Raw genomic sequence first — 21158 nt, 5'->3', positions numbered from 1 at the left:
AATAGAGACTACGGTACTGGAAGAGTGAAACAGACATCAATGGGAATGCTTGCTTGTTTCCAAAGCTGGATGATAGACGAAGATCTCAGTAAAACGGGTTAAGAGCTATCAAATGCCCCAGCACGCTTACTGACAAGCCATCAACACAGCAAAGGTCGGCATTTCTGCTACCGTACCTAGTACTTTTAGTGACCCTAGGGTAAGAATAATATCTCCCAGTGGACTTCGGTAGTCTTTTGACTATTCGCTTTTTTTTCCCCTCTTTTCTTTTGCAGCCATCGTTTCTACAGTTCCTTCTCTCTCTCTAACTGGACGAATTATCTTGAGAAAGAGAACCTATTCAAGGCTCTTTGTGGATTCTTTTCTTAGTTTCTTCTCTAACTGCCAAAGTTTGAATCGGAAATAATTAAGATATCCGATTCACAACTATTAGTAATAAAATATAATAATGATTTTTAGTCAAAACTTTTTTTTTCCCGATGCAAGCAGCCCATGTTAAGTCTATTAAAGAGATCGCTGGGTGTGTCTTTAATTATTTAGACTTCATTAAATAAAATAAAATAAATTAATAAAGTGATCATTTCTGCATTCTAACAAGGCAATTACTTTTTCGGTTTAACATTTCCTTATAAGGACTGGCTTAAAGGGGCGAGGCAAGAATACTTTTCACCTTCCTTGTTATCTGTAGAGGACAGTGTAGGTATGATGGTGTTATTGAGCTATTAAAGCTCTGATCATGGCAAGGGGTACCAGCAATAGCCGAGCCTCAGTTAGAGCATCATTGGCTACAGCATTGCCATCCATTACCCTCCAAGGGTCTAGCATTTCCATGTGACATTTGTTTATTATATAAACATAAAGGTTTATAAAAAGTGTTTGGTGTGTAAGTGAATTAACGCTTTTTTATTTTATAAACAATAAATATTAAATTATTTTATTTACAAGATATTTTATTTTTGATATTCGTATTTGTTTTAGAATTATAAATATCTTTGCTTTTTTAATACTATTACTATATATATATATCAATAAAATATAATGTTCCCAAATATCACGCAAGTGCCAACATGGAAAATCTAGAAATCCCAATAATTTAATAAACCGGAAAAAAAAAATCATAAAAAAAACGAACTAAGAGACTTATAGTGCAGTTGTACAAGATCTAATGATATGAAGGGAAATACACATAGTAATATTGGAAAGTCAATTTACAAAAAAAACGAACCAATGTTCCATTTGAAGATGAAGAAACAAGTTGTGGAAATTACCAAACCTTTTAGCTTCACTACAGCGTGCATTTCTGAACAACAGCGAACTCATCCGACTAAATACTAACGGAACCTTCTATATGTGATTACTTGACACAGAAAAACACTAAAGAAAATGCGTACTGCAGATGAAAATAAAGAAATAGTGGGGGAGGAGGGGGATTTTACAACAGCACGTGCCGAATGTAAAATTTCATCTTCGTACCCTTGATGGCCCATCCCTCTTACACTGAGTGCCAAGACTATTCGATTAGAACGTGGCTTTGGAGTTCAATCAATACTTAATTTACTCTCTTTGGTTTGTGTGTGTGTGTGAGTGCGTGTCGTATCCCAGTTGCAATCGATCACTGCAAGGTGTTGCAGTGCGTTTCCTATATATATATATATATATATTGTCCGAATGTTTTACGCATGCAATTCTTCAAGCAAGTGCTTACACTCAGCTCAACTCAATATTATAGGCGAAATAAATGTTTAACATTCTCAAAATATCTTCGAAAAAAAAACTAATAAAAGACATGTCACGTATCATTTAGATCCTACTCCATAGAAGAGCCGAAAGAACACATTCTTTTTAGAATTCCTACTTTGGTTAAGAGCAGTCTAGGAAAAGTCGATATATTCTACCTAGAAAACATGCAAACTGACTGATGATCTGCGCTTTTCTCGAAACAACATATTCCTCCGAACTCTCATCGCTTTAATTTGATCATCACATCCGAAGGCTTTCTAGTTTCTCTTAAGTGGATTCTGCATTTGAATATAAAACTATGAACTCAGACGTACATTTATGATGTAGATTATAGACCTCTTAATACATTAAATGTTTTCGCGTATGTCATGTTATGTTAGAAACGTTCATGTCAAATAGCATAAGAAATATGATATTATGCAAGACTTTTTTTCGAAGTATTATAGTAAAAATCCACCTTTTTTTTTTCTCCCTGAGTTGAATACTATGATGAATACTTCTCACCCTGAACATTTCGTTTCGGGACATGATGCCGATGTAAGTGGTTTAGTTAGTCCCTGTATAAAATACATAATGTAACTAACCTCTATAACAATAAAATTAGTAATATTATTTAGGATGAGATCGAATCCATTACACTGGAGGAAGAGTACAAGCAGAATGATGTTTGCATGCATTATTCTTCCAGTTTGCCTGATATTTCAGGAAGAAATATTCATTCTGATACCTTGTTTGACTTGATGAACAAGCGCCAAGAACGGTCTAAAGAATAGATTTAGGGAGCAACCCAAGATCGAACTAAAACAGTCAAGCTATAAACATATGACTCTGATTTTATTCGTATATATTAATGAAAATTCTCTCTCTTTCTATTCTAGCTAGTCCTGGAGAAATAATTTCACGCTCTGAAACGCTAATGACCGCACCACATAATTATCTTCACACAACAACAGTCAGACACTAAGATGTATTCGTTTCAAATACTTATTTTATTAAGATTTCTTTGGAGTTCTTCTCAAGTAGAAAAACCAGTGTGTAACAAAGCTCAAAGGCAAACGAGAGAAAATAGATTGCAGCTATAATATTACTACCAGTTCAGAAACTGAGCACGCAACCTCTCTGAACTAATGCCATGGAACGGCGCGCGCTTTCTCGATCGATAGTACACTTTTCTCTCTCTCTTCCGCTCCTTCTCGTACGACTGGTTGCGAGGTCAGTTCTCTGATTATTGGTAACTGGATTCGTCGGTAACCACGGCAACTTTGATTTTTGGGGGATCGAATAGCTTATATGTCGGACTATTAAAAAAAATATTAAAAGAACATCCAGTTGACGCCAAGTTCATTTTTTTTTTTTTTTTTTTTTATTATCGAGGAACTAGTGAAAGGAGTGGGGTATGTCAGCTATTATTAAAAGCATTGACATAACTTAGAAAGCTGCCACAAAAAAAAAAAAAAAGAAAGAAAGAAAAAAAGTCAAGCTATTATATAAGGGTTACAAAACCTTATATGTAATGGTATTTTTGCTATGACATTGTTAAATAGTTTAACAATGGACTATTCGTTTTCTAGCATTGTTGACTCAAACAGTTGACAGTATTGTTGACCGAAGCATTACACGTCTGGAAACCATTATTACGTCATCGCAAATAGCAAACAAGTTATTATTATTGTTACAGTTTCAACAAAACGCCTAAATGCTACAATTTCTTTGTCTGTCACTGATTTATTTTAGTATATAAGGTAATTATGACTAGTTTTAGATTTCTTACTATGATTAGAACATTTTCTAAAATGTACCGAATTTTTAGATTTGTTGTGTGGTTCTTCTATTAGCTGTATGAATAGAATGCTCTATTGTCAAATATTGAGCTATATTAAGAATTTTCCTACTATTATCTTATCGGATGTTGGCGTATTGCCTTGTCATCATTCGTCCTCTACCAGAGAGAATTCCCTGACAATATGCAGTCATATTTGAACTAGAAATTTCGTCTAGTCCGGGGATCTCAGAACTGGGAGTACTCTGGGAATACGTGAACTAATGTTTTTTGAATGTTTGGAGACATTATATTAATACATATACCCGTATTATTATGATCTAATAAACATTTTCTTTGTATTGTTCGTCTGACACACAGTGAGAAACATGAATATGTATAAAATGTATATATAAGTCAATATTCAGTGTATTATCAACAGTTACGCTGTTATTTCTGTTTTGTTTATGTGTATGTACTCTTAATATACGATTGCAGCTACACACACATATTAGATCAAGTTTTGGTTCAGAGTATTGTGGGATGTTCCTTGAATATCTACAAAGAGTTGGATTAATCTAAAAGTGTGTTATCTTATTCGTTTTCAAAAGAGAACGAATTATAAATTAATTTCTATTGTAGTTTCGCATAGGCTTTTAATTGAAAACAATAAAATAAACGAAATATTATGGAATGAATTTTTTGCGATATTTGAAAACAGCACACTTAATTGGGATTAAAAATACTTTGATAAAATATTTTATTATTAACTCTATAATTTATAGAGTTAATGATATTTAAAAAATAAATTATATTAAGATGTTACTATTAAATTTTCCAAAGAATTTTTTAAAAATATTAATAAATTCAAAGAACACCTTTTACTTTTTTCAATAACTTTTTATTTAATAATTAGTTACTCTAGTATCCTAATAAATGGAGCCTACTAACTCAACAGGTTTTCATTAAGGTAAAATGTTCATATTCATGTATGATTAGAATCACGGAAAGTGAGAGAAAAATGATTAGAATCACGAATGTGAGAAAAAAAAGCGAAAAATTAATCTATCAATAATAACGATTAAATAACTATTTATCTTAAGTAGAATCCTAAAAAGTGAAGCCCACTAACTAAATACACATTTTCGTTAAGGATAATGTTCATATATGATTAGAATTACGAATGTAAGGGGAAAAATGAATCTGTCAACAATAACGATTAAATAACTATTTATCTTAAGTAGAAATATCTCATGGTTGTTGGTTCTTACTTAAATCTTTAAGCATGAATAGATTGCAATCAAAGAAATATGTAGTCGTAGAATGTCTAGGATATTCCAAGTTCTTACCTATTGTAGTGATCAGCCTTTATATTTTTGTCGCTAGGATATTGGAACACAAAAAGAGTCTTAAAAACATCAAACTTTAAAACTATGGTCATTAGTAACATTGTGATCAAATAGATGAAAGTTTAGCGTTTTATCAGTGGCTGCTGTGATCTCATGGCCATAAAACTTGATTACTGGAGGGTTGGGCTGAGCAGTGTTATAAAAGTTCAGTGGTCAAGATTGTCATCCGGTTGGTCGGACAAGGTCACATGGTTTTTTGAATGAGCTACAGTTTGGAAGGTTAGGTCATCTACAGGGGTAATTTGATCGTACAGATGAGACATATATCATTGTCCAGTATTTATTTGTACTTTCCGTGACCGAGATTTAGATGGAAGATGGGCTGTGCATAGATTAGTAACAATGATCAGTAGTGTTCCTTGTTTTATTTGAATTCTTTACGGAATGGTAAGTGTTTGTACTATTGTTGATCTAATTTTTTTTTTCGTTTTTGGTGTCAGGGGATACAATGTCAAATGATTTTGGAATGTATGAAAAAAATCCACGATTTGTTATTGTTGTTTATACTATTATTACAATATATAAATTATTATCTTAATATTAGTGAAATGACTACGTTATATTATAATCCGAGAGTATAAAATACTCGTAGAAGCGACGCAATTTAATTAACAATCATCTAAGTACTTTTTTGTCTTAGAAATTTGTATAGGCCTACTCATTTTAGGTATATAAAATAATCTAGAGAATGTTTTTCCCCCTCGTGACAAAATTTACAAAGGCTTCATTTAAAAAAAAAAAAAAATCTGAAACCAATATTTGATCCGATATTGTGTCACATGGATCTATTCTTTAAAAGGCGTTGTAGTTAGTAAAATAGTAAAACATACCAGAAACAATTGATTTGAATTGAAAGGTGAGTCTTTTAAGATTTCCATATCTAATAACTTGAACCACTGTATTTTTTATTTTACATAATATATTATAGATGTTTATTGCATAACCAAAATTCTCGAATAGCATATATGAATGAAATAATTTCATTTAAGACTTTTTTTCCCCTCTTCTAGAGTGAAAATAAGCTACCTGAAGAGTTTCTATTTTATGACGAATCTTTATTTTATTTATTTATTTATTTTATTATTTATTTTTTTTTGCAGACAATGCAATGAAACTACTTCTTGTTAAAATTCAGTTATATATTTCGGAAAATTTTCTTTAGAACAACCATACAAATACACTCAAAATCTGCAATTGATATGCAATATTTCTTTGTTAGATTCACAACGAAATTTTCTAACATAGGTTTTCCATTGTTAGATCAGCAATGATTGCATAACGGTAGAGTTCCCTTAGCAATGAAATACACAATACCTAGATTTCCATTGTTAGATTAGCAATGAAATACACAATGCTAGAGTTCTATTGTTAGATTTAGCAGTGAAATACTACAATGAAGCTGCCGCATACTTTATCACATGAATTAATTTATATTCTTAATATTTTCATACGTAGTTTTAGTATGAAAGTATATTTTAGCAAACAGATTAAAAACAAAGTTCAAAATTATGTTTTGAGCACACCGGTCAAGTCAAAATAAAATGCTTTCTTGCCTATTATGCTGCATATTCTGAATGAGTTGGTAAATAAATATATAATTTTTTTTTTATCCTCACAAGATAGTCGAGCTTACTCCGTGAATTCATCGGTAGGATATTTATCTAACAAACTACCGAAATGGATAGTATTTGTGTCGTTATTTCATTTTCGATGATACTACTACCTACGTTATCGGGTCCATGGAAGAGAGGGGAGCTAAAAGTAGTCTTCACATGGCCCCATTTATGTCACTTTTAGTGTTAGATGCGCTGTGTCATACTCCAAACTGCGCGTGCCACCACACTCCACTGTTATCTTCCAATTTGAGCCTGGTGCTAAATAAACACTCCACATATCAGTGTGACGTCATCATAACTGTCATACGTCAAGGCCTGAAAGTCGTGTGCACTGGGTGGTCGGATGGTTAAGTATACGACAGGGTTCTCAAGAGGCACACAACACTATTGTCGCCTCGTTAGACATAATAAAGATAGTTTTATCAGCTTTCTCGAGTAAACAGTACACAGAACTCGAGTTCGGGGGTTAAGGAGATATTCACACTATTGGTTATTTATTAGAGTAATATTCAGATTTCGATTAGCAACTGCCTATCAAAAACTGCACCGACCTCATTGTCAAATACTATTCTTTTATGATACTAATACACTTATAGTAATTTTGGTAACAACAAATTCTCTATTTCCTTTTTTAAAATTAATTTCTTGAATTTTTCTATTCCCATACCTATTAAATTTTTATATAAAATCTCTTTAACAATTGAGTAATTTTTTTTTCATTATTGAAATCAGGAATGGCTTTGTTTTTATTAATAATGTAACATTAGTTCTGAATTAACAGATCGTAGTGAGACTGGAACAACATGCATCCCTTGGTTGTAAACCAAGGTTTGATTTCCATTTAAGGATGCAAGGACTGTTCAACTAATGAGATAATCTCATGCCGCTGTAGCAGGATTTTTCTGCTGATAAACCGGCTGTTGAACCTAATTAAGTTTCCTCTTGACATTATTATTATTATTCCGTCCGCCTATGGTACTAAATATGTACAAAAATTGTTTTATTTATTTTTAATAAAAACTTAAATCATGGCGAAATCAAAAGCAGTCATTAGCACTGATATTTAAATTGTATTCACGTTTTTATTTTTCTTCAATTCGAATTCATGATACGTAGTATATATATATAATTTTCTTTAATTCAAGATAACCATTAAGAATGGATAAAAAATATACAAATTAAGAAATTATATTATAAGAAATTATAAAGAAATAATTATAATAAAGAAAGTTATTAAAAATATTGCATCTTAACATGGCTTCACAAACGAGCTCTTAGAAATTTGAGTTGTGTGATGATGATTATTCATTTTGCAAACGCATTTTCAGCCGAACAATACTATTAATGGAAAATACCGAATACATTAATAAAAAAACGCACTACTTAAAAATATGTTTTGATTTTCCTCTTATTTACCCCCAACACACAACAATAACGGAATTCTCCAACACTTCTTAAATACCTAACCAGCTTCCCGATGCACAGCGAAAACATTCTTGAAGTATTTTTTTAGACAATAGTTGAAGATGCCGAAGCACTGCATTTGGCAGCAGAATCGGGGGAAGGAGGATAACTAAGGAAAATTGTACGGAAACTTTACTGTGTTTGCCTAAACACCATCTTTCAGTTGAGATATCTATCAGCATATGCACGGGACATGTTTAAATAAAGCAACAGCTAAAGGACGGGTCTCGGCTCTCTACTGGGTAGTTCTAAGGATAAAACAAAAGGTGATTGTATAACTTGCTTCCCGCTGAAATATCCTTATTGGAAAACCCGTAGACAATTTATAATTGTTTACCTTATTGGTAAACAATTATAAATTTTTCATTCCATAAGTCACAAGAGCGCTTAGCATATTATATTCTAAGAAACAGAAGAATACAGGGTAAGTAGAAGATTATATTAATAAAAAAAAAAAAAGAAAAATTATGTATTCTTTTTTAAATATCAATATATTCCTAAATTTTTCTATTAAAACTAATTTATTAAATTTTATTTTTCGATACCTATTAACTTTTTATATAATAATTCTTTAAAAAATCCTTATGCAAATATGTTCATAACCATTAAATGATCGGATTTTAAAGTTCTGACGTATTGCTTGACTGTTCGACGCAAACCAGACTTTACTATTTATGTCATTACACCAATTTCTATTTCAAATGATACATTTATTTAAAGATCATTTAAACGTTGTAGAATTAGTCATTTCTGCAGTAAATTATATCCGATTGCGAGAGGTTAGCCTTCGCATGTAGGTCATATGAATTAACTTAAACTTCTTACACCATTACAAACTAAGACGCTTAGTTCATATATAAAAAGGCATATTGATAGCTGGTCTAGACTGATTTTCTAGTTTTTCTCAGATTTAATTTTAATTATTTAGATCTTATGAAGATATTTTAGCTTTGTGATCATGTTCATCTAGGTAATACGTCTTTAATAATAAACAGCATTAAACTGGATAAATATAACACAGCGCCAGACAGTATATAATGTTCGTGCTGTGTTGTGTACTTCCTGAATGCATTTGTAATAGTTTCCCTTCAAAGTGAAGTATATTTTTACAATTATTATACAACAGCACGAAAAGCAAAATAAATTATTAATTATTTCTACATAAGAAAAATAAATAAAATATAATTAAAAATAAAACAAATTTAAATATCTAGCAAAATTTAATATTATAAAATATACTGGATACTAAATACACCTTTTTATATAACTTATAGTTAAATAGTTTAATAAAATATTCTTACTAAGCAAAGGAGATAAAACCGGTCTTTTTATGCTGTCTAAATGAGAAATAATAGCATGTAATAAGGAAGAGCCAATAAACTCAATGACTACGCAAGGAAAAATTCAACAAATTAAATGGAGAAATAAAGAATAAAAATAGAATCGCTAACCTTGATTTTCATGCAATATTTATTTCTAGATAAAATATTAAACTTTTTTTGAGCGTCAAACTAAGCACGGATTATTAACACGCATAGAAATATTGTAATAAAGAGCATCAAAATCCCAATATATTTGCCAAATAACAAGAAACAAATGAAAGATCAGAAAAATGTATTTCTTTGTAAGATACGCGCAGTGATGATATACAATACCAAAAATATTCTTATTTATATGATATTCATTTTTGTTTTTTATTCGTATTAAAAATATTAAAGCAGTTTATTTAGCGAGTATTAAGATGTGTTTCCCTCAAGTATAAAAGGAATTATTGAAACTGTGGTGATCCGAGTTGCATCTTTAAACATACTCTGCTTTCAAAATCAGGTGCAGGACGTAAGGCTTATTTATAAACCGCTTTTCAACTGAAGATGAGCCAGCCATAAGGAGATAGGGATTTTCCCCTCTAGGGAAAAAAAATGGGGGGGGGGGGGTTCCTCTGAGTACAACAAACCGGACAAAGAAATACTTAACATATTAAAAACTACTTAGGATATATCGAAAACTGGCTGTTTAAGATGTTTATCTATTTTTTTTAAAACTTTATTACATATATAGCTATGACTAAAATAAATTTTTGGTAATCTAAATGAGCTTTTTATATACGTGAAAATCAAGAATACACCATCAATAAAATTAAATAAGTAGTATATGAATAATTTATATTTATATACTACTTGAAGGGGGTGATAAGATGGGCTGAATCAATCGACCGTGAGATGCGGTGATTTGTTCATTCAATCCAATACCCTTGGAGGGTAATGGATGGCAATGCTGTACCAATGAAGTTCTAACTGAGGTTCGGTTATTGCTGTTACCCTCCTGCCATGATCAGAGCTTTATGCTCAATAACACCTTATCCCTACACCGTCCTCTACAGATAACGGGGAAGATGAAAAGCATTCTTGCTTTAAGCCCTTTAAGCCAGTCCTTATAAGGACTACTTGAAGAATACTGAAGATTATTGTTGCGGGAAAAATCGTGTTGATGACTGTTGAGGAATATGGAGATCGGATTACTTATGGGATAATTAAAGGAGAGTATTTTTGTTTCTCATCCTATTTGTTAGTTGGTTTTACTGCTCATCTAAATATTAAATTACAAGGAAGGAATGGATTGTTTAACGCTTAAGGAAAATACCTTAAAATGGAAAATTAAGTTATTTTGTACACAAATGAAAAAATATCTTAAATTAGAAGATTAAAATCAGAATTTTAGCATAAAAAATACTAGAAAAATATATATTCCAGAAAGTTGATTGATTTTAATGAAATTATAATAAGATATTGCTGCTGGAATTAGATAACTTCCAGCAGCAATAAACTCATCAGATAAACTGCTAGATGATATATTTTTTCAATATTTTGTTTAATGAATTCAGAAATAAACAAACTTCGACTGGGCCAATGGTAACTTAACGAAATCATGGCGTTGTTATATTTTGAATAGCAACGGAAAAGTATTTGGATTTAATTATTTAAAAAAAAAAAATACTAATGCAGGTATTTTGTTCTCAATTTGTAAAATACGTCAACTGTTAGCATCCTCTTGATTGTAATCATCGTAATAGACAGATTTGCAATCCTGGGTAATTTGTATCAAAATATTTTGATACAAATTATCTTGATAAAAATACACATTATTTTGATAAAAATCAAAATTTACCTAAAGGCTTCACATCAGAAAACGTCTCGCGAAAGAACTAAGGAATGTGCGTCAGGGAAAAATTAGCCACGTCACGTGCAATTTATACATTGAATACGGAATACTAAGAACAAACAGATAATATCTCATTCTCTTTGCTGCCGAACGGGATTTTTGAAATATTTTTCTATCTGCAATAGTTTTTTCGCTGTATATTTGAATAGTAAGTGTAGACTAAGCAAAACTGTTGTCAACAGTCATTACCATTCGTTCATCTGATACGACTCTCAGTATATTATCCCTAATGTCAGTTGAAAGATTTTCTTTCCAATGGCGTTACATTGTTATAGCTTGTGTCCGTGCTAAATTGCTCCTGACCAGCTGGTAACCTCCAAATGATCAGGTTACAGCCAACGATTCCAACATAATTACTTCTACAGATACATTATATTTAACAGATATCGTTTATTTTTCTTGTAGTAAATCATCTGAAAGCAAAGACAAGAACCACATAGAAGCGGAAAGTCAAGTACTGTGTCAATGTTTAAGTATTGTTTTGTCTGTCACGCTTAAAAGGGAACATAATCTTTTAAATGATTATTGCGGTCGTTCTATGGTTTTCATTTGCCATTTGTATAACGGAATTATAAGCATCTTTGGGTATATTAAAATATACCAAGGTTTCGTATTACAGTTGTTCTAAGTGAGCTATGCCCATAGGATTTCATGGTCATCCAGAAAGCTAAAGCAACGGTTAAAATTTAAATGTCTTTTATTATTATCAGCTTTTCAACGAAAGATGTAAATCCATTTAGAGTGTAACTCTACGAATTACATAATTCCAGTCTCTACTTAAAAAAATCGTAGATTCCATATCTGGATGAAATGTGTTCGTCTAGTTTTATGTTTGTGAGGTAAAATACTGTAAGACTTGAAGGAAACCAATCCCCAAATTATATTTCATGACTACCTAATTCAACTTCAGCGCTTTAAAAAAAAAAAAAAAAAAAAAAAAAAAAAAACAGTTGATCATTTGTGATCGGTTTGTCCCCCTCCCCCCTCTACAAAAAAAAGCATGTAAGATAGTTTGTGCATATCTGAACTCACGGCTCATTTTTTACATCCGCCATAACCTCAATTTGCTTGATTACTCTCCAGTTATCTTGCAAGAAAAACTTTGGTTTAAATGCCGAACAAAATGCGAAGAATCTTTATAAAGGGTCAGTTGTAACACTATCCAGGTATCTGCTTACCTGCTTGGACTCGCCGAACTTTATATATTTACTATATTCGGCATAAAACTCTTTGAGTTTCTTATTCCGCTATGAAACAATATGGGATGTAATATCCCTTAGCTCAAATAAGTTTATGTCGCCGAATTGAAGCCTTTGGCTCTTCGTATAATTAATAATCTTTATAAGGCTTTTCAAAATGGATTGGATTGTCTTGTAAAGGTGTTTGTCTTCTGGTAGCTTTTTTTTCCCCTTTCCTTGCAAAACAGACAAATCTTGTTAAAACGCAGATACTTAACAATCAAAGTACACGTCATACATATCTTTCTCTATAATCAACTGTAACAAATATTGTTATCAACAATAACAAATGGGGGAAACAATATCAAAAGCTTTATTAAATCTCGATGGATGACATCACAACTACTGTATTAGTACATTTCTCTTCTAAACTCTTCCGAAATATGTGGAACAAAGCTTTACGTAAATTTTCTCTTCGCCTTCAATGTATCATAATAATAACATACATTGATCATCATATTATTATTATTATTTATTTATTTATTTATTTTTTGCACTTGTCACCTAAGATAATTTGATTAGTTATCATAAGTATTTAACCTATAGCTTCTCTTTTATTAAATGCTAAAACGTTTTCCGTATTTTAGCAAAAGGGAGGAAGGAAAATGTCAAGTATTATAGCTTTAATTAGTTATTACACAACACACTGAAGCAGATTACACACACACACAGGAGGACGCTTCCTGTTTTGGAGCGGTCTTGCATTACTGGGGTCAAGTGCAGCTGATAAAGAAACCAAAGAATGAACTTATCTCTATAATTCTCCTTAGGGCACAGAAGTTGCTCGTATTACTTTAGAAGCATCGACCTTTAGGACTCGAGACAAACTAAGCGCATTTTGCTTGAAACTAATGGGATGGAAGAGGGAGATATTATTCATACAGTTTGGAACATCAAGCAATATATAACGAGCATTTTAGTACCGAAATATATTTTTAAAAAAATTTCAAAATAAAATGAAGCCGTTTTCACTATATAGGAATACTCTACCGGAAAGAGAGATAACGTAAAAACTGATTCTGTTATATGACGACCATTGATTCGTTTTATCTATTGATAAACGAATCATGTTGTCTTCTCGATTACAATGCGAATGTGGGTTGATCGCCATAACTCTTCTCAGGGTGGATAAGCGTGTGGGAATACTACTCATCGCCTCTGATTATTGGGTAATATATACTCTCCTTATGCACACAAATACCCCACGAGTTTGAAAAGAATAATAAAAAGACCGCTTTAATATGCTCGGGTGTAGAGATTTTGAATAGAGTGAATGAAATTTTAAGGACAGAGCCCAAGATCTAAGTGGCTTCTAAGATAAACTTGGGAGTGCCTAAGTTTCTTTACCTGTGAGTCAGAGGACAAACAGGTTGATCAATAAGATGTTCAAAGATAGAATAAGATATAACCAGCATGTACCCTTTGAAGTTTTAAACTACGTATGGATGGATATTTACAAACAAAAAAAAAATTTAATCTAATATTTGGATTATGTATTCTTATGTGACTTGTCAATAAACTTACGCTATGATGTGTAAATATTAGGTCTAAAATTATGACATTAATCAGATCTAATTATGGTATATAATTAATTCAAGTTTTATATTTGCATCAATCCTTTTTTTGACAAATTACAACGACTGTATCTACATTATCTACATCGATGCATCGTCATAAAGGTTGATTATAATAAACACAAGACACTAACACGTAAAGCATCCACCTTATTTCGTATTCTATTGAAGAATTTATAATTTCACGACCTACATAAAAGATTTTTCTTTTCTTGTTGTGACCTTCGTTTTCTGAAAACACAAGAGTTTTTCCTGAAAGCGGAACTCATAGTCCCGCCCGAAGGCCATTCTGCGAACCCCGCTGTTCTTCGCAAAGCATGTTTTCGGAAGTCGGAGAATTTTAAAATGTAGGAAGGACAAGAAACTTTGGTGGAGCTTTCAAACACTACAGCGATAAGTGAAAAGAATAACGATGAAGGAATATCTCGTAGGAAATCCGTGGGATAAACTCTCTATCAACCTCCGGAAAAATGCACTTGGAGATATGCTCTTTGAATAGGCAAGAATGTCATCAACTAGAGAAAAATCAGAAGCTGAAAGCTCAACTAAATTTGGAAAGGCCTAATATTGTCAAATTGTAGATCTGTAGCAATGGTAATTTCTACTATCATTAACTAATAGATTAATAGTTATGATTATTCGCTACGAGTTGCTATTTCCCGAACCTCATCGCCATTAACATACGTTGGCATTTGGCTATTAAGATCACAACCAAACTCGTGGAAATTACATCCAGCATATTAGCGCAAAACAATGCAGTCAGGTATGGCCACCTGGCTTTCAATGTCTGTAAATATGCGGTAAACTGGCTCATGAGAATACAGTTCTGTTTTGTCATAAACGGTAAATGGCTTGCATATAAAAGAATAAATACACCTGTTAGGTCATCAAGTGATGCTGTCGAGTAGGGAATAATAAATTTCACTCTTGTGATTATATATATATATATATATATATATATATATATATATATATATATGTATTCTAGCACGCTGACCATGTGCTCTTCATAAAATGTGATATGTTAAATATGTTTTGAATGTGAAAGCATTTTTGTCTGATTATAGGATTAGGAGTAGACTCATTCAAAGCTTTCATTCATCAATGCCAAACAAAGACAAAATATAATAAAATTAAGTATAGAAAATTTTAAGTGAAAAAATACGGAATGTATATATCATATGCTAACGTCAATCGTTAGCTGCAAAGTTTTTCTTTTGTAGGGATGGAGACGCAGTGCAGTTATAACTAATACGTGGATTGATCAGGAAATAGTCCAGACAGAGATTCAGAAAAAAAAAAAGTAATGACTACGTTGAAATAACAATGATTGTTCCGATATTATCAACTAAGCAACAATTAAAAGGAAGTAACAACTATGATTAATTCAATGATATCACGCATTCGGTGGGGGGGGGGGAAACTTATGTGTTCGACATCTAAAAGATAGTATGCATTTTCTTAAGCCTTTTTTTTTTACACGATCTATAGAAGTAGATGATTAGTCCCCACCTTTGAGAGAAGAAAAACTATTCCTTAGGTTTATGACTCTGCAACTGAGCAAAATCAATGATAAAAAGATGCACATATAATAGCTACTATTTGAGAATCAGGAGACTGTGTTTCGTAAATTTAGCGGTCTGCAGACATACTGAACTGCTGCGGTAAACAAAGGCGGGGACCAAACTGTGGTTATATACTGAATTAAAAACAAAAAACTTAGGATTAAAATATTTTACCTACTCTCCTTGGAGTAAATAAAAAGGCATGTGAGAATTTATTTTAATAGTATGACTGTAAAATATTGTCAATATTGTGTTTTGGATGTTTGTAACTGCGTGTCCAATTTTTTATTATTAATAGGGTTGTTTCATTGTATATCTGATATGAACTTTTTATTTTATTTTTATTTTTTTATTTTAATTTTTATACTATTCATAGTTGTCTTCCTTGTTGAATGCCAGATATAATTTTAACACGAGCGAATCTGTCATTTAGTTAGTTAGATTATTGGAAATATAGCTCAGCGAATGGTGAATTATCTAGCTTAAACTTATAAATTACATATCTGTTCTACGAAGCGTTGATTGTCCAATGAGAAAAATCATCCCACATACGCCACAGACAGAACAGTTATCATTGGCAATGTAATTGTAGAGAGGCCACCGATGGGATTTGAATCCTAGAATTTTCCATTCGCATAGTCGCAGACTGTTACTGACGAAGTAAGTCAGATCATTAGCAAGTAAAATCTTATTAATATTTGTAACATTACGTATGTTAAAAAGTCTCTACCTGATTAAATAACAATAAAGCAATGTCTTCACGATTATTTAGATGATGAAATTAATTTCGCCTCACTTGGTTATTTATGAAGTTTTTTTTTTTGCAGTCTGAAGAGCCTTAAAAAGTTTCGTGTTTGGTCTCTAGAACAGAGTTTCTGAATTATATAAGAAATAAATAAAAATGCAAAAATATCTTAGCCCTCTCTTTTGAGGGCTAAGATATTTTTGTATTTTGTAAGATTCTTAAATGTCATTAAACCCAGAAGGATGTTTACTGTTTTCTTATACGTTCTAGATTGTGTTAAGTCATGATAAGGAGTACTTCTTAAGACTCTCCAAGGTGAATTGTAATAACTCATTTTTATCGCCTAGCTATTTTAAGATAGCCTTCAAACAAAAACATTCTGATTACATAAATTAGAAATAATTACTTGGTTATCAACGAAAAACATGTTTAAAAAACTCAGTAATACAGGTTATCAGTCCTCAGTTACCAAGAACTCAAGTTATTAATGTCGAAAAACATTTCTACGTCATTCCAAAGGAAGCTAAATTAGCTAATTACAGACAAAGGTGGGAGAGGTTTTCTGTACATCTCTTTATAATACTGCTATATCATGAGTACATCGGAAAGAATGGAGACGGTCTTCTTATTCTCAGAATTTATCGACTGAATCGAGATAAGAGTGGTTCCTTACTTTGCAGATTTGTGTACCTCAATGTATTCAACAAGTAATCGCACTCATACGTCTATGAATCGACATTATTTCGTGTAATAAGAATGTGCATACACAAGATAAGGCGAACAGCTTTCAGAGATAACTGTAGACTGAATATACAAATACTATTCAAGAAAAAAAAAAGAAGAGTTTGAAGACAAGAATCAAACCTTGGAGACCAGTTGACAATTTCATTAAAAAAAAAAAAATAGTGATTCTTGGTCTAAGAATCTTGTTGTGAAGATGCTTTGCAAGGACAGAAAAATCAGAATATGTGGTAGACTCGAGAAGTTAAACAGACATGGAAAAGATGAAAGTGTGTCAAAAGTTGCTAGCGTATTCTAGAAATATAAGAAAGCGGAGTAGCGTGTAAAAGCAGATAAACAAACAAACAAAAAAGTTAGGGATTTGCCAAGAATATAAAAGAGAAATATAAAGAAGCTGACATAATGCTCTGGAGCTATTGAAAAAATCTTAGAAATGGAAGAAGAAGTACTGTAAAAGGATCAGAGATGATAAAAGGAATAAGAAACTAAAGATATTCTAGATGTCTGGAGTAATTACGTTGAAGGATTGCTAAATGAACAAGAAGAGAAGTGGTTAAAAAAAAGGTGGGAAAAAACTATCAAGCGTTCAAACACGGAAAGGCAGCTTTAGTAGATGGTATTAGACCAGAAATACTCAAATATGGAGATATAACAGTTTTACACACTGCACAATTCAGAGGTCGTGGTCAGAAGACAGGTCGAATTTCTGATGACTGGAGTAAAACTCTCATAGTGCCAAAGGGAAACAAGACTGAATGTGAAAATTACACTGGTATTTCCCTACTGAGTGTTCCAATAAGATTTATGTAAACATGCTTGAAAACAGACTAAGAAATTTTGTAGGGGGGGGGGTGCTTGACAAGAAAAATCTGAATAGTTTTCAGGCCAAATCGAGGTTGTTAGGATGATGAAACTTTCATGTTAAGATGAAACAGTTGAAAAATTATGGGAATATAACAAGCATCTGATTCTCATTTTTATGTATATCTGGGAAAAGGTATATGAAGATGTACTAAGAGAAAACCAAGTGTAGCATAGGGACATACATTTTCACTGTTCATATCACCTACATCATTTATGTAGATCACATTATAAAAGAAAGTGGCATTAAACCTGATATCAGAATTGAAGATGTCAAACTCACGCGTTATGCATATGATATTATGCTCCTAAAAAATTCAGTCTTCAGGATAAATTGAACAACAGCTGTAACAAATTTGGCAATAAAAAGACCAAACCTATGAAATTTTTTTATGCAGGAGCATAGAAAAGTTCAACGTCATTCTAAATGAAGAACCTATAAAACTAGTCAAATATTTTAGCTATTTAGGCACAATTTTTAGAAGATGGCAAATGAAATATGGAAATGGACAACAGAATCAGTTGTTCTATTTTTATTGGTAGGAAGTAAACTGAATAAATTGATATGGAATAAGACAAAAATTGGGTAAACACGAAACTTGCTGTGCACAACACAGTATTTAATCGATCGTAGATCGGTAATTTGATCAAAGACTGGAGATCACCAAATATGAAAGTGCTGAGAGAAATTAGGGGAGTGAACAGACAGATGGCATCAATGACAGATATCCATATTAAAATAAGATTATTAAGACCCAGAGGAAGGCCAAGATCCAAGTGGATTAATACAGTCAGAAGTGCCTTAAAAGACCGAAATATAAAATCTCACAATTCTAGTCTTGATAGACAACGTACTAATTTGGAGGAAAATTGTCAAGAGGTAGAAAGTAATAATGTAAACTTCTCATGTAGTACTATCATAATAGCCTGCACATCTTTCTTGTCTCCCCCCTCTATCAGGAATTTCATGATGATGATGACGTGTGATGAAATTTCATTTCTCTTAGGCTTATTCATCAATAATAATCAGCAGGTAATACTACTGTATTAGTACGTTAACAAGAAGTCTGAAATATTGATCAGAAAAATATTTGAGATATTTGAGTTACTTTGTTTAGTAACTCATTCGTTAGTTCTTGATAGTACATTTGCGCTATAACATTACTGTTAATGCAGTTTCAAATGTAGCTTTTTAGGAATGATCGGTCTACCGTGCTATTTAGAGTACTGAATGTTTATTATTGTTAGGTATGCAAGGATCCTTAGGCTCTCTATGACTGCCTGCTTTCTTAGCAAATGATTGAATCTCAGATGAGTAATATTTTAATTTATCGCAATTAAAAAGATAGGCTTCATATGAAACCAAAGCATATACAACAGAAATCATATTTCGGTGTATTTTGTTTTTAAAAGGGAGGCAATGGTCTTTAAATGTTAACTGTGCAAGAATACACGTTTTCTTCTTTGCTTTTTATTTATTTTTTTCTAAACATTTAGAATCTTGATCAGAGATGGTTGTGAACCAATAGTACATTTTAGCATGGAAGGGAAAGAATAAGGATTGGATAGTACCAAATAAGATACTAGTTTCCAAGCCGTTTTATGGGCGATCGCATACAAGGCGATGAAAAACGTCTACCACCTAAAAGACTCCCAAACATCCTATCACAGCAAGATTTGGACTTGCACATTATTGGTAGGAAAATGAAAATGCTTTTCATTTTCACACAAAAGGCTAACAGGAACCTCCATCCTTAATGATGGTACTCATTGGCTGGAAAGACCTAGGTTCGAATCCCGTCTAGTATTCAAGCAACATTTTTAGTGATTTACAACTGAGTTAGCTAGTCTTATATGAAAGTAAGAGAGTTTTTTCCTCCCTGTGGCTAGCGTATTATGTTTGCAGACATAATACGCTGGCCACACACATTCGGTCATAATTCAAAATAATAGAACCCTACAATAGGCTAGTAAGATTGTGAGATATAACATACCAACACGTCATAATCTCATCACACAGCCTATCCGTTTTGTGCTTTAAAACAACAATGACGTATGTGCAGCATGCATGGCATGTGACAAGCTTTTATTTATGATTAAAAGCTTTGAAAAGCTTATAAAACAGAAAAAAATGCAGATATATAGTCCTAGTCATGAATCCCATTTTTATTGAATCCTAAACATATTCTTATCAGATCATTATCTCAGTAGATAGTCAGGGATAGGAGAAATCTTAAAAAAAAAAAAAAAATCCAAATAATATAAAATTCAAAAAAAAAAAAATAAAAGAAAAAAATGCTACATACAGCAGACATGGCATTTGCTTCCGTAGCGCTACGACTGTCCAAAGAAAAAACATTATTGGCGATTCTAGTCTCCAACTAGAGGAACTGTTCTTAGATCTTTCTAGGTCCTGAGTCAATTCTGGCACAGGCGAGCAGGGTTTTCCTACTGTAAACTGAGTGCTTTTTTTTTTAACCACTCAGCGAAAAAAAAAAAAAACGACCTCAAAACTCACTTTTACAAACAATAATACCAGTATCAGGTTTAGGACTACAAGATAATGGCACTTGTCTGCAGAAACTCTCTTCTAAAAAACCTCAGCTCATTAATAGCTTCGAACTCACCATCAGTGATGGCTGAAGGATGGAGACGGGCTTTCTACAGATCTTCAAAAAGTTAGGACTAAGGAGGAATTCAGCCTATTCCTTTGAAAATTAAATACATTGGAGGATTTTTTTTTAAAGAAACTAATAGAAACTTCTCGTTCAGCTACAACTTCAACATTTATTGTGAAAATACTTCTCATAACATTTGAAATGAAAATACTTCTTTGGGTTCATATACAAACAAACACTGCAGATTTTAAATGACAAACAACACTACAGGTGCTATACTATTTCTTAATGGAATTATTTGATTAAAGAAAACAATCAACCAAAATTGCCATAAATTGATTTCCTATAACATCTATCTCTCAATTTCATTACTTAATAAACAATGAAATAGTTAGAAAAATTATGATAATAGTTTTTGATTATTTTATTAACAAGAAGATAACAAGTTCTCTCTCTCTTTCTCTTTCACACACACACACACATAATGGGCGCGTAACAAAAACCCCACGACATCATAAATATGGAATTGTCCAAGATACCAATCGTGGTCACTAGAATGATGGTTTCCTGATACAAACTATCAGAGGCATCCTTGCACTATAACAGCCT

General features: G+C 32.1%; 1 protein-coding gene across 3 annotated transcripts in view; it reads right to left on the bottom strand.

Moving 5' to 3' along the window:
• LOC150099003 (homeobox protein abdominal-A homolog) overlaps positions 1–21158 on the bottom strand; it is a 101006-nt gene that overhangs the window by 10954 nt on the left and 68894 nt on the right. The gene's annotated exons all lie outside the window — the stretch shown is intronic.

The sequence above is a fragment of the Typopeltis vanoorti genome, chromosome 15 (assembly GCF_054136105.1).
Source record: "Typopeltis vanoorti isolate ZY-2024b chromosome 15, IOZ_Tvanoo_1.0, whole genome shotgun sequence".
Lineage (NCBI taxonomy): Eukaryota > Metazoa > Arthropoda > Arachnida > Uropygi > Thelyphonidae > Typopeltis > Typopeltis vanoorti.
The sequence above is the reverse complement of the archived record's forward strand: the minus strand, read 5'-3'. Positions and strand labels throughout refer to the sequence as shown.